Below are 10,246 nucleotides of genomic sequence, written 5' to 3' on the forward strand. Positions count from 1 at the left end.
TAAGTTGAACTCGTTCAAAACTTAACAACAGAACAGGCTCATGATTTTTTTAGTCACCTGGACAGTATGAGGCTACGTAGTTGCGTAGCGAATCAGATTGCAGCATTTGTGAATAAGGGAATAACATGACTTTTTGAGGGAATGTTGATTATTTGCGCCCTTGTAGTGTCATTTGTGGCCCGAGCGCTTCTCTTCGCTTTATCAATAAACAAGGCCAAATGATATCAAGAATACGAGTTTTAATAATACAAGCTAAGTGAATGACGAATTCAAAGTCACTTCAAATCATCATGTAAGCTGTAGGGCTGATAATGCATTAGCAGCCCGTTGTCAGTCTTTTGCGGCCCGCTGTGCGTGTGTTTTGAAGAGGCCGATTTTCTATTTGGCCGCGTATATTGATAATAATTTCTACTTATATATGATTTATATGCCACTCTCGCTAAGAGCGGTCCTCTTGACTTCCCGTCGGAGAAAAGTTTTCTTTTATTTTTTGCCCATGAAAAGGGTTTAGGACACATGTTTCAAAAATAGTTTAGTTGTTCTCCAATTCTCTTTTTTTGCTTCGCCACAAGCCAAAAATCATTTTTGGCCAGACCACCCCTGCGAACAGTGATCGAAAGTGTCAATTTCAAAGATTTTGTCTAGCGCGCAGCGACTGCAACAATGTAGCTCACGGAATTCTATCTGCTACATGTTACAAGGTGTATTCATTTAGTTCACAGACAAAATATGAAAACTTCAGCTGAAATATTTTTCATACCAGCGTGATCAGAGGAGACCCTGCTCTCCGACCTTAATTTGCATATAAAAAATTCACTACTTTGTACGAAAGAATTCTCAAAATGCAGGCGTTAATCGGGCCGAAAAAGCATATCAGTGCATAGTTTATACACCAATGAGGTTATGGATTACCTCAAATCCGCGGGTATATCTCTAGCTTCCATCCACCAACTTCTTAAAAACAGCGCAAATCCATGTGTCTGCTCAATTGCGCTCGTGTCAAAGATCATTTGCATGATTCTTGGAATTGACCAAGATCTCCTTTTGGCAGTTCAGACTTCGTCTATCTTCTACGTTGAGGATTTTAGGTTTTCACTGCAACTGAATGGAGATTACATGCCGAGTCCTAAAACGTTGCGTAAACGTTATCGGTCGTAACGCTTGCGCGCTTGCGTGACTTACAAAGTAGACAAAGGTGATAGGAAGGCCTCCTCGATAATTTACGTTGAAATATCAGGTCATGAATTATGCAGTGTGGAGAAGATCAAAATTAAAGAATAAAATTTGGCACGTTGGTCATAACAGACATATCGCGTTGCTTGAAAGGACACAAAAACAAGTTAAAATAGGTTGCAGTGTTTATATTTATAATATCATGCCTGTTACTCATGGGTGGTCAAAAATGCCTCTTGTTGTTGTCTTCATGGTGTCCAAAAGGCACATTGATGGCAACCCAAAACTAATCCAGCCATACAAAATTATCATTCATGGTGGTTTAGATGGTTTTTCAAGAATGATAGTATTCCTTTAGGTATCAACCAATAACAGGGCTTTAACGGTACTGCAGTATTTCCAGTCAGCTGTTGCGCACTACAATTTACCATCAAGAGTTCCCAGTGATCTTGGAATGGAAAACATAGAAGTTGCTTGCTTCATGCTGCAAGAAAGAGGTTTAAATAGAGGCAGCCACATCACTAAAAAATCTGTTCATAACTAGAGAATAGAGCATCTCTGGTGTGATGTCAACTGGGTTATTGTGAGCCGCTTTTTGAACATTTTCCTTTTTCTTGAGCACAGTGGAATTTTAGATCCAACAGATGAAGTGCATCTGTTTTGTATTCATCTAGTCTACATTCCACTGATTAATAATGCAATTAACCAATTTATTGGTCAGTGGAATAATCATCCTGTAAGCACATAATGCAATTTCTCTCCCAATCAGCTCTGGATACAAGGAATGCTACATTTCAGAAATTCTGGGTATAAGGCTGTGACAGATGTGACTGCCAGCAAGGCTGTTAATTTATTCAATCATTATGGGATTGATGAAGAAGGGCCTGTACCTGACATGCAGAGTGACTATGCAGTTTCAGTACCTGACACAATTACTACTCTGACACATAACCAAGAATTGTCACTGCAAGAAGCTGGAGATGCAGCCTTCCAAACTGGTGATCATGATGGAATCATAGCCTACCAAGTGGTATTGCAGATTGCTTCTTTTTATTTAAACTGCTATTCATGATTTACTGTATTAACTTCATGTACTTGGAATGAACTCTTAATACAGTTAGTATAAATTGGTTACTGTTATACATGTCAGTATACCAAGAATAAAATTACTAATGACAATGTAAATGGGAAACAGTAACAATAATCAGTTATAATCTCAAATCTAACAGCCTTACTAATACAAAGGGGTGTAAAACTTTGAATAGCTGGGAAAAAAATACATGATGTTGTAGTGGCATAATGTACTAGATGCTTCTTAGTATTAACATTTTAAACCTGAGATCTAGCCTTGATTTGTAATCACTCAAAAGGTAAAGGTATGGCTACATTGCATGCATAATGTCTATTGCAGAGAAGTTTATACCCTTGTAAATTAGCTCTTGTAAGCTCTTTTATGTTAGTGTTGAGTTTGTCATGCTGTTAACAAAACAGTTAATATGATGAGTAACTTGAAACTGGAACTTTGAACGTGGAACATTTCCTGAGTAACCCAAACGGATTTGAAAATTTTATTGTTTTATATGAAGGGTCCACTGGCATATATTCCTTGGCCACTGCTTAGGAAATTAACAGAGATTTTGTATTAATTTGAGCAGTAAAAACTTCTCGCAATAAAGGAGCAAAACATTCCCATAAACATATGTAAAGTCATGGATAATTGTACCAAGTACAAAGATTTTTTACCTCAAGTTACGCCCTCCCCTATTCAGTCTCTTAGTGATTATGATTCTATGTGTTATTTTTTATGTCCTATGAAAAATTATGAATAAAAATGGTTTGTGGGCCCAAGAATAACACAACTGTTAACTGAAAGTAAGATAAAGAAGGATCATCCTCTCATGTCTATATCTTGCCAAAACTAATTTTGCCATAAGCAATACTCTCATCCAAGAATTCTTCCGATATCAGCCCGACGAAAACCGGCGTCATTTTGCAGAGTTTGCAACTGTTGCAACAAGTTCGTTTAGATCAGAGATCACCTCAACTTCATTTGGGAAGGCTTCTTCTATTCTTAGAGTCAGTGACAAGAGTTCTTTCGTTTTTTCGTAAACGGCGACTAAAAAATTCAGCCGAGTCGTAGGACGCAGTGTTCCTTTGCCCTTCTGCACTTTCCAGTAGCCTAACCAAAGACGTAAAAAATCCTTCGATGTTGGGCAGCCAAATTCGTAAACCTTGCATAGTGCTTCTCAAACTTCACTGATCGTCTGCCTCTATTTCCCGCCATTTTGAAAGTGTTAGTTTCCGGGGCTTCTTGTTTAATCTGACTTCCGGTCATTTCTATTTCCGCTTCCTCATCTTTTAGTTTTATGGAACATCTTTTAGTTATATAAGGTCACGGATGAATGAGTCAGGAAAGCAATGTATGCTGCACAACATCGATATATGACATCCAAAATCGATGTATTCCGGATGAATTTGATTTATTTTATTTTAAGACTTGTATTATAACGCATAACAATAATGTAATTGAACAAAACATCAATGTATCCATGTTCGATATTTTGTCGGTAAAAGAACCTCATATGTATGCGTGTTGTTTTGTAAATATAAACACTGCAACCTATTTTAACTTGTTTTTGTGTCCTTTTAAGCAACGCGACATGCCTGTTATGACCAGCGTGCCAAATTTTATTCTTTAATTTTGATCTTCTCCACACTGCATAATTCATGACCTGATATTTCAACGTAAATTATCGGGAAGCCGCCTTCCGATCACCTTTGTCTACTTTGTCTAAGTCACGCAAGCGCGCAAGCGTTACGACCGATAACGTTTACGCAACGTTTTAGGACAACTCGGCATCTAATCTCCATTCAGTTGCTGTGAAAGCCTAAAATCCTCAACGTAGAAGATAAACGAACGAAGTTTGAAATGTCAAAAGGAGATCTTGGTCAATTCCAAGAATCATGCAAATGATCATTGACACGAGCGCAATTAAGCAAACACATGGATTTGCGTTGTTTCTTAAGAAGTTGGTGGATGGAAGCTAGAGATATACCCGCGGGTTTGAGGTAATCCGTGACCTCATTGGTGTATAAACTATGCAATGATATGCTTTTTCGGCCCGATTAACGCCTGCATTTTGCGAATTCTTTCGTACAAAGTAGTGAATTTTTGATATGCAAATTAAGGTCGAAGAGCAGGGTCTCCTCTGATCACGCTGGTATGAAAAATATTTCAGCTGATGTTTCCATATTTTGTCTCTGAACTAACTGAATACACCTTATAACTTGTAGCAAGATAGAATTCCGTGAGCTACATCGTTACAGCCGCTGCGCGCTGGACAAAATCTTTGAAATTGACACTTTCGATCGCTGTTCGCAGGGTGGTCTGGCCAAAAATGATTTTTGGCTTGTGGCGAAGCAAAAAAAGAGAATTGGAGAACAACTAAACTATTTTTGAAACATGTGTCCTAAACTCTTTTCATGGGCAAAAAATAAAAGAAAACTTTTTTTCCGACGGGAAGTCGAGAGGACCGCTCTTAGCGGGAGCGGCACTTAAGCAGTTCAGCCTTTTGGCTGTAATATGATATTTCAATAAACTATCTATCTATCTATCCATTTGATAATTTCTTGTGTAGTGTGTACTGATCATACCCATACTAAGAGTTGATACTTATAAAGTAAACTAAACAAGAAAAGCATATAGAACACAATGGAGGTACATGAATAAAGTCATACCTGCACTTAGACCTGTATCTTTCTGAGATTTATCTCTTCACCACTTATGCCTGCTCTTTATTCAGGTGAGTCAAGCTGAGCTTATTGTGCAAAGTTTGTGCAGTTGCTTGTCCAATCTGATGTTCTGATGTTCATACAGGACATCATAAGTGTAAAAAGTATACTTTATTAATAACTGATGAGGTTCTTTTAATTTCTAAAATTTTTTTTTACTTATGAAGATTCTTGCACTATTTAGTTAGATTTATATCAAAATGTCAGCTATAGGTTTACAAACAAACCGCGATTTAAGATGTTAATAAAGACAGAACGTAAAGAATGGTTTAAATATCTAAATATATATCCTTACGAAGTTAAGAGCCCACGACTGTAAATGTCGAGAATCGCTGACCAGGCTAAAAAATCAAAAGTTCTGCTAATTTGCCTGGAAAACCCTTTTAGGGAGATATATTCAAAAAAAATATCTCAAAGTTTGAAAAATCAAATGTGTCCGAGAAAATGGGGAAAAACGAAAATTTGGTTTTTTACCTTATTATTTATGCAAAAAATACAGTAAAATTGACCAACTTTAGTGTGCTAGTACTGAAGGAGGATGTTTCGTAAGAAATCGGGGATGTTTTTACTTCAAAATGTAATTCATTTGATTTTTATTTGTGGCACTTTTAGGAGCTTTGGTTTAATTTTAAAATTCACATGATTTTTTAACAAAGTACTCTCAAACACTTGTTGCAAAAAGCGAAAAATTGAGCGACTTCAAGCTTTCAAAACGTGTCTTGGTATGTGAGAAATCATGTCAAACTGCATGCTGGCACAAAGTTTGGTCCTTATACGAAAATAATATGAAATAAAAAATTTGGGTAATTCAGAAAAGTGCCGGCAAAATAAAAGAGTTTGCGACGCATTGTGGCTAAGGTCAGGAATTTGCATGATGCAAATCAGCTGTAGAAATCGTACTTGAGAACTACGAAGTAAAAAAGATAGTTAAAGATGGTCAAAAAATTCTTTGATATGGAAATGATATGAAATTATACAATAAAAAATCCGTAGACATTGCTGAAGAGGGCTGTAAATTGATGTATAGATACGAATTTTTCTGTTAATTTGAATTGCAGAAGACTATATTATTGTTGACTCGCTATTTCAACGATCCAAACGTGGCTGACTTTGTCGAATTGAAAGACTGTACTAGGGACGTTACAGCTCACTGGAAGAGTTATAACATTTTGACGGATGTTAAAAGCGTCAACAACGAAAGGAAACTATTACTTACACGGGCAGGTTAGTAAAGATCGTTTTGATTTACAATTTTCGACTGCAAAATAAATGCATTTGGACTATTAATTTCTACAGAATTAATTTACTAATTAATTTTTCTTTACCAGGGATTTTCATCGCACAGTAATGTCAGATACATATGACGCCGGTATGACCTAAACACGGAGACGCGTACGGTACTCGCTGGCGAACAGGCAAAACTAGATGTTGCGTTCCAGCAGAAGTAGCGGGTCACAAGTCGACAACCTGTCGAGGTGATCGTGGAATTGACAGAAAAAAATCTTGGTTCGTTTTTAAAGAAACTGGAATGCTCGTCCCAGTTGGGTCGCGTAAGTGCAGTCAAACCATACACTGCTTTAGTAGGAGAAATATGTTAATCTAATACACTCTTAATGCTTTGACCCTCTTTTGACAAATAAAACGGACGCAATGTGCCCAAGAGGATCATCCCGAGGTATCCCCTTGTAGGTTACGCTAAAGAACGAGTGAGCGTTAATGAGTAAGAAGGACTAAGAATAACACCATTTCTATCACCATGCCAATTTATCCTTGCCTAACTCCGTGTTTCTTTAATCCGTAGCTATTTGCAGGTAATGCAGGGATCATCTGGGTAAAATGATGGTGTCTACTTCTGCGGACTCAACAGAAACTGCCTTATCTTCGCCAACAGTTGTTGTTGAACCCGTGTCCGTACATAAAAGACAGGAAACGCTTTCATTGGTAATTGTCGTTTAAACAGATAGGCAGTCTATAGGTTTAATTGGTATCTTGTGTTAATTTGCGATCATTTAATTACTTTTCATATTTTTCCCTCCTCTAGGAAGCTGAGGCAAATAGTACAGAATATATGCGTGAGAATGTAAAACACTTTTCCATTGACGACAGCTACATTTTTGGGTTATCCGAAAACACAAGCACAACTAGCTCCGGTGAAGTGGTTCTTCGTGCCAACAAACCTTTATAGCGGATAGAGCAAAACGAAGGTACATACAACACACTAGAGATATCCTTGTCGCAGCGTTTGATCGGCACTCCAAGTTTCAAGGGCCGTCAATGATGAGCTTGGTGCAGAGGGTATAATGCTCCCATCCCAACGTCTTTACCTTGAGGCCATAGCAGAAACGTACAAAAATGCCGGCAGCTGGGACACGCGGAGACAAATCCTCTCAATTATGACTGCCACTGCGAGTTTTTCTACCAAACGAGAATTTATTCCTGGTCTGTCCCAGTATAGATACACTGTGGCGAACTTACATCGCCTTCAACATGGAGTAGCGACGCCCGTTCCTGTACAGCCTTCAGCGAGGATACGGATAGACGAGGCCCAACTTGACCATTTTTTGCAGTTCATAACAAGCCCACATATTTTTCAAGATATGCCTTTTGGTCTAAAGAATTTACGCCTGTCCAAATGTAACGGTAACGTATTAGAAGTACCAAATGTGATTCAGTGTCTAATACCAGAGCGAATTGCTGTTCAATATGAGCAGTATTGCGAAGAAGTCGAGTTTATCCCTTTCAGTAAAAGAACACCACTGCGTGTATTAGCTGCTTGTGGCACGACGGTTAGAAAGAGCTTCCAGGGACTGGACTATTTTGCAGCCGATGGAGCCTCTGCATTGACAAGATGATTTCACTCCTAAATCAACCAAAAAGGCCTGGTTGAAGATACCACGGTAGGAAGATGGCAGGAAATGCTCAAGAACTCAAAACTTTACCTAAAGGCGGACTTCAAGATAAGATATTACCCAAAGAAATACTAGTCCAGTTTCGGGTTTGCTATGACCGCTGAATGAAAGAAGTGAAGAAGCATTTTTTACAGGCTTAGCCTCCATCCGAAATTCCCAACGAGAAGAAGACCTGTTTGTTACTCTATCTATTGTGTATTTTTAAATTTAAAACACTTACTTGCCGGAATCTGTAAATATTCACTTTATGTCGAGGCTAACCTTTTATGAATGCGTCGGTAATGTCTGTATTGAGCGGTAACTTTAAATTCTAAAATGGAATATTGACAGGGTCTTTTGAAGTTCATTAACTCGTTCTCCCTTTTATTGATTTCAGGGTGGGCTTTAACATCGCCTGCATTTGTGATTTTCTCTACCCCAGCCCTAATTATCCATGCTACTTTTATAACTTTAGACTGCGAGAAATCTCTTGTTTTTCTTTGCCAAGTTACTGCACGCGAAAATCAAGCAAGCGAGCGGCGAAGCCGCGAGCTGCGATAAACGATAACGTCGTGGTTTGCAATCGCGCTGACTGAGATAAGAACTGGACAGATGAGAAAATGCAGACTGCAAGCACTCTATTATAACTAAGAAGCGTTAAGTCTTTCAAAAATTACAACTAATAGCAACAATTAGAATACATATTAGAAATGGGGGGTGGGGCGAGTGATTTAAGTTTTTGTTATTCTGCGTTTACATACTGAGAAATGATGGTATATTAATTGGTGCACGTTGACGATGAGGCTACCATAGCAGATCATGGTATGTCATATGCTTTGAGTGATCCGAGTGACAGCTGTTTTCAGCAGAAGCGCCAACATACCCATGGGGACCACCGTTTTCAATGTGAAGAGCTTGGTACTTTTCTAGATGAGATTCAAGTGGCTGTTGAGGAAGCTTCTTTTCACACGAAAAATGATCATGACGAAGCCACATACTTGGTAAAGCACAGCAGGGACATAATTCATCCCTGGAAGGCTCACCAGCTCCGTACAGTGAGGCAAGACCAGTCTAGATTAAAGATTCTCACATAGCTAGATAGTGGTTCAGTCTTTATTACCCAGGACTGGGCCATGAAATTTCTACCGCGCAAGTACCGTGAATCTCAGTCAGACTGGTTTGGTAGGCGCAGCATCTCTTGGTCTATATGCGTTTTCGTGCGCCGCCAAGCTGACCAGTTTGAGTCACAAGAATTTTTACATATTATCCAGAACTGCACCCAAGGAAGTTCCGCTGTGGTCTCCATTATGGCGCATATCCTTAGAACTTCGAAATCAGAGCACCCAGAAATCAATCAAGCATTTTTTCGTCAAGACAACGCAGGGTGCTACCATAGCACTTATACTATATTGTCAGTGCCAACAATAGAATAAGAAGCAGGAATTCGCGTTTCTGTGATAGCTTTCTCAGGTCCCCAGGGCGGAAAAGGGCCTGCTGATCGTATGGCTGCAACAATTAAAGGACACATAACACGATTCATAAACGAGGAGAACAATGTTACCAATGCGAAGGAAATGGGAAACACGATTCTATCCCATGGGGTCTACCTGGGATTCGTGTAGTGATGTTAGACAGTCTTGGGGAACCCGAAACTGTTCTCCCAACTCGACAGAAGATTAGTGGCATCAGTAAATAGAACAACTTCAGATTTTATCCCGGTGGAATGAGGGTGTGGCAGGCATTTGATAGAGGCCCCAGCAAATGCATTTCTTTGGAAGGAACAAATGGTGAACCTTACGTTATATTCTCTATGCAGTTTCTAGCTATAATGTAGCATGATCTTTAGTTTTGAGACTGAAAAATTCAGCAAGGGAAAGCTGGAAATCAAGATCACTTGAAAACATCAAACCTGGCGCCAGTTTTTGTTATAAAAATTTATTTCAAGTTTTTTTTATTTAGAACGCTATACTGGAAAAAGAAACTTCTACTTCATTTAGGTAGCAGTCCACAAGCTGCACCTAACGCTATTTTCGCAATGTGAAACGAACAAAATCTCGCTCTGGATAATGTTTAGGTGTGTTTGGTTTTATCTATCACGTTATTATTTTCCACAAAACGCCATTACCAAAATATTTCGGTTACTTTACCCTCGGAGAATTTAAAGAGATCGCCCTAAGGAGAAAACTTAAAGAGCCTAGTAAAACTTCCACAACGGATCACGCAGAAGAAGAGGACTATGGCCGTGAAGCGAAAGACCATGATCAAGTGTTTCAATGTCCAAAAGAGGGCCGCACGCGTAGTTTCCAACGGCACTCTTCTCTAGAAAAGCATCTCGCGTTCGGAACATGCACAAAGACGATTGAAAGGGAGACACTTCTTGATGAAGCGAAGGT

The 10,246-nt window shown here is 38.9% G+C and overlaps 1 pseudogene across 1 annotated transcript; it reads left to right on the forward strand.

Moving 5' to 3' along the window:
- The first annotated feature begins 5,034 nt into the window (after positions 1–5,034).
- LOC113686432 (uncharacterized) lies at positions 5,035–9,928 on the forward strand (annotated as a pseudogene). The gene is made up of 4 exons (XR_016181635.1): positions 5,035–6,189; positions 6,294–6,440; positions 6,767–6,906; positions 7,007–9,928. The product of XR_016181635.1 is annotated as an uncharacterized LOC113686432 (transcript).
- Positions 9,929–10,246: the final 318 nt, after the last annotated feature.

The sequence above is a fragment of the Pocillopora damicornis genome, chromosome 12 (assembly GCF_964200805.1).
Source record: "Pocillopora damicornis chromosome 12, jaPocDami1.2, whole genome shotgun sequence".
Taxonomy (NCBI): domain Eukaryota; kingdom Metazoa; phylum Cnidaria; class Anthozoa; order Scleractinia; family Pocilloporidae; genus Pocillopora; species Pocillopora damicornis.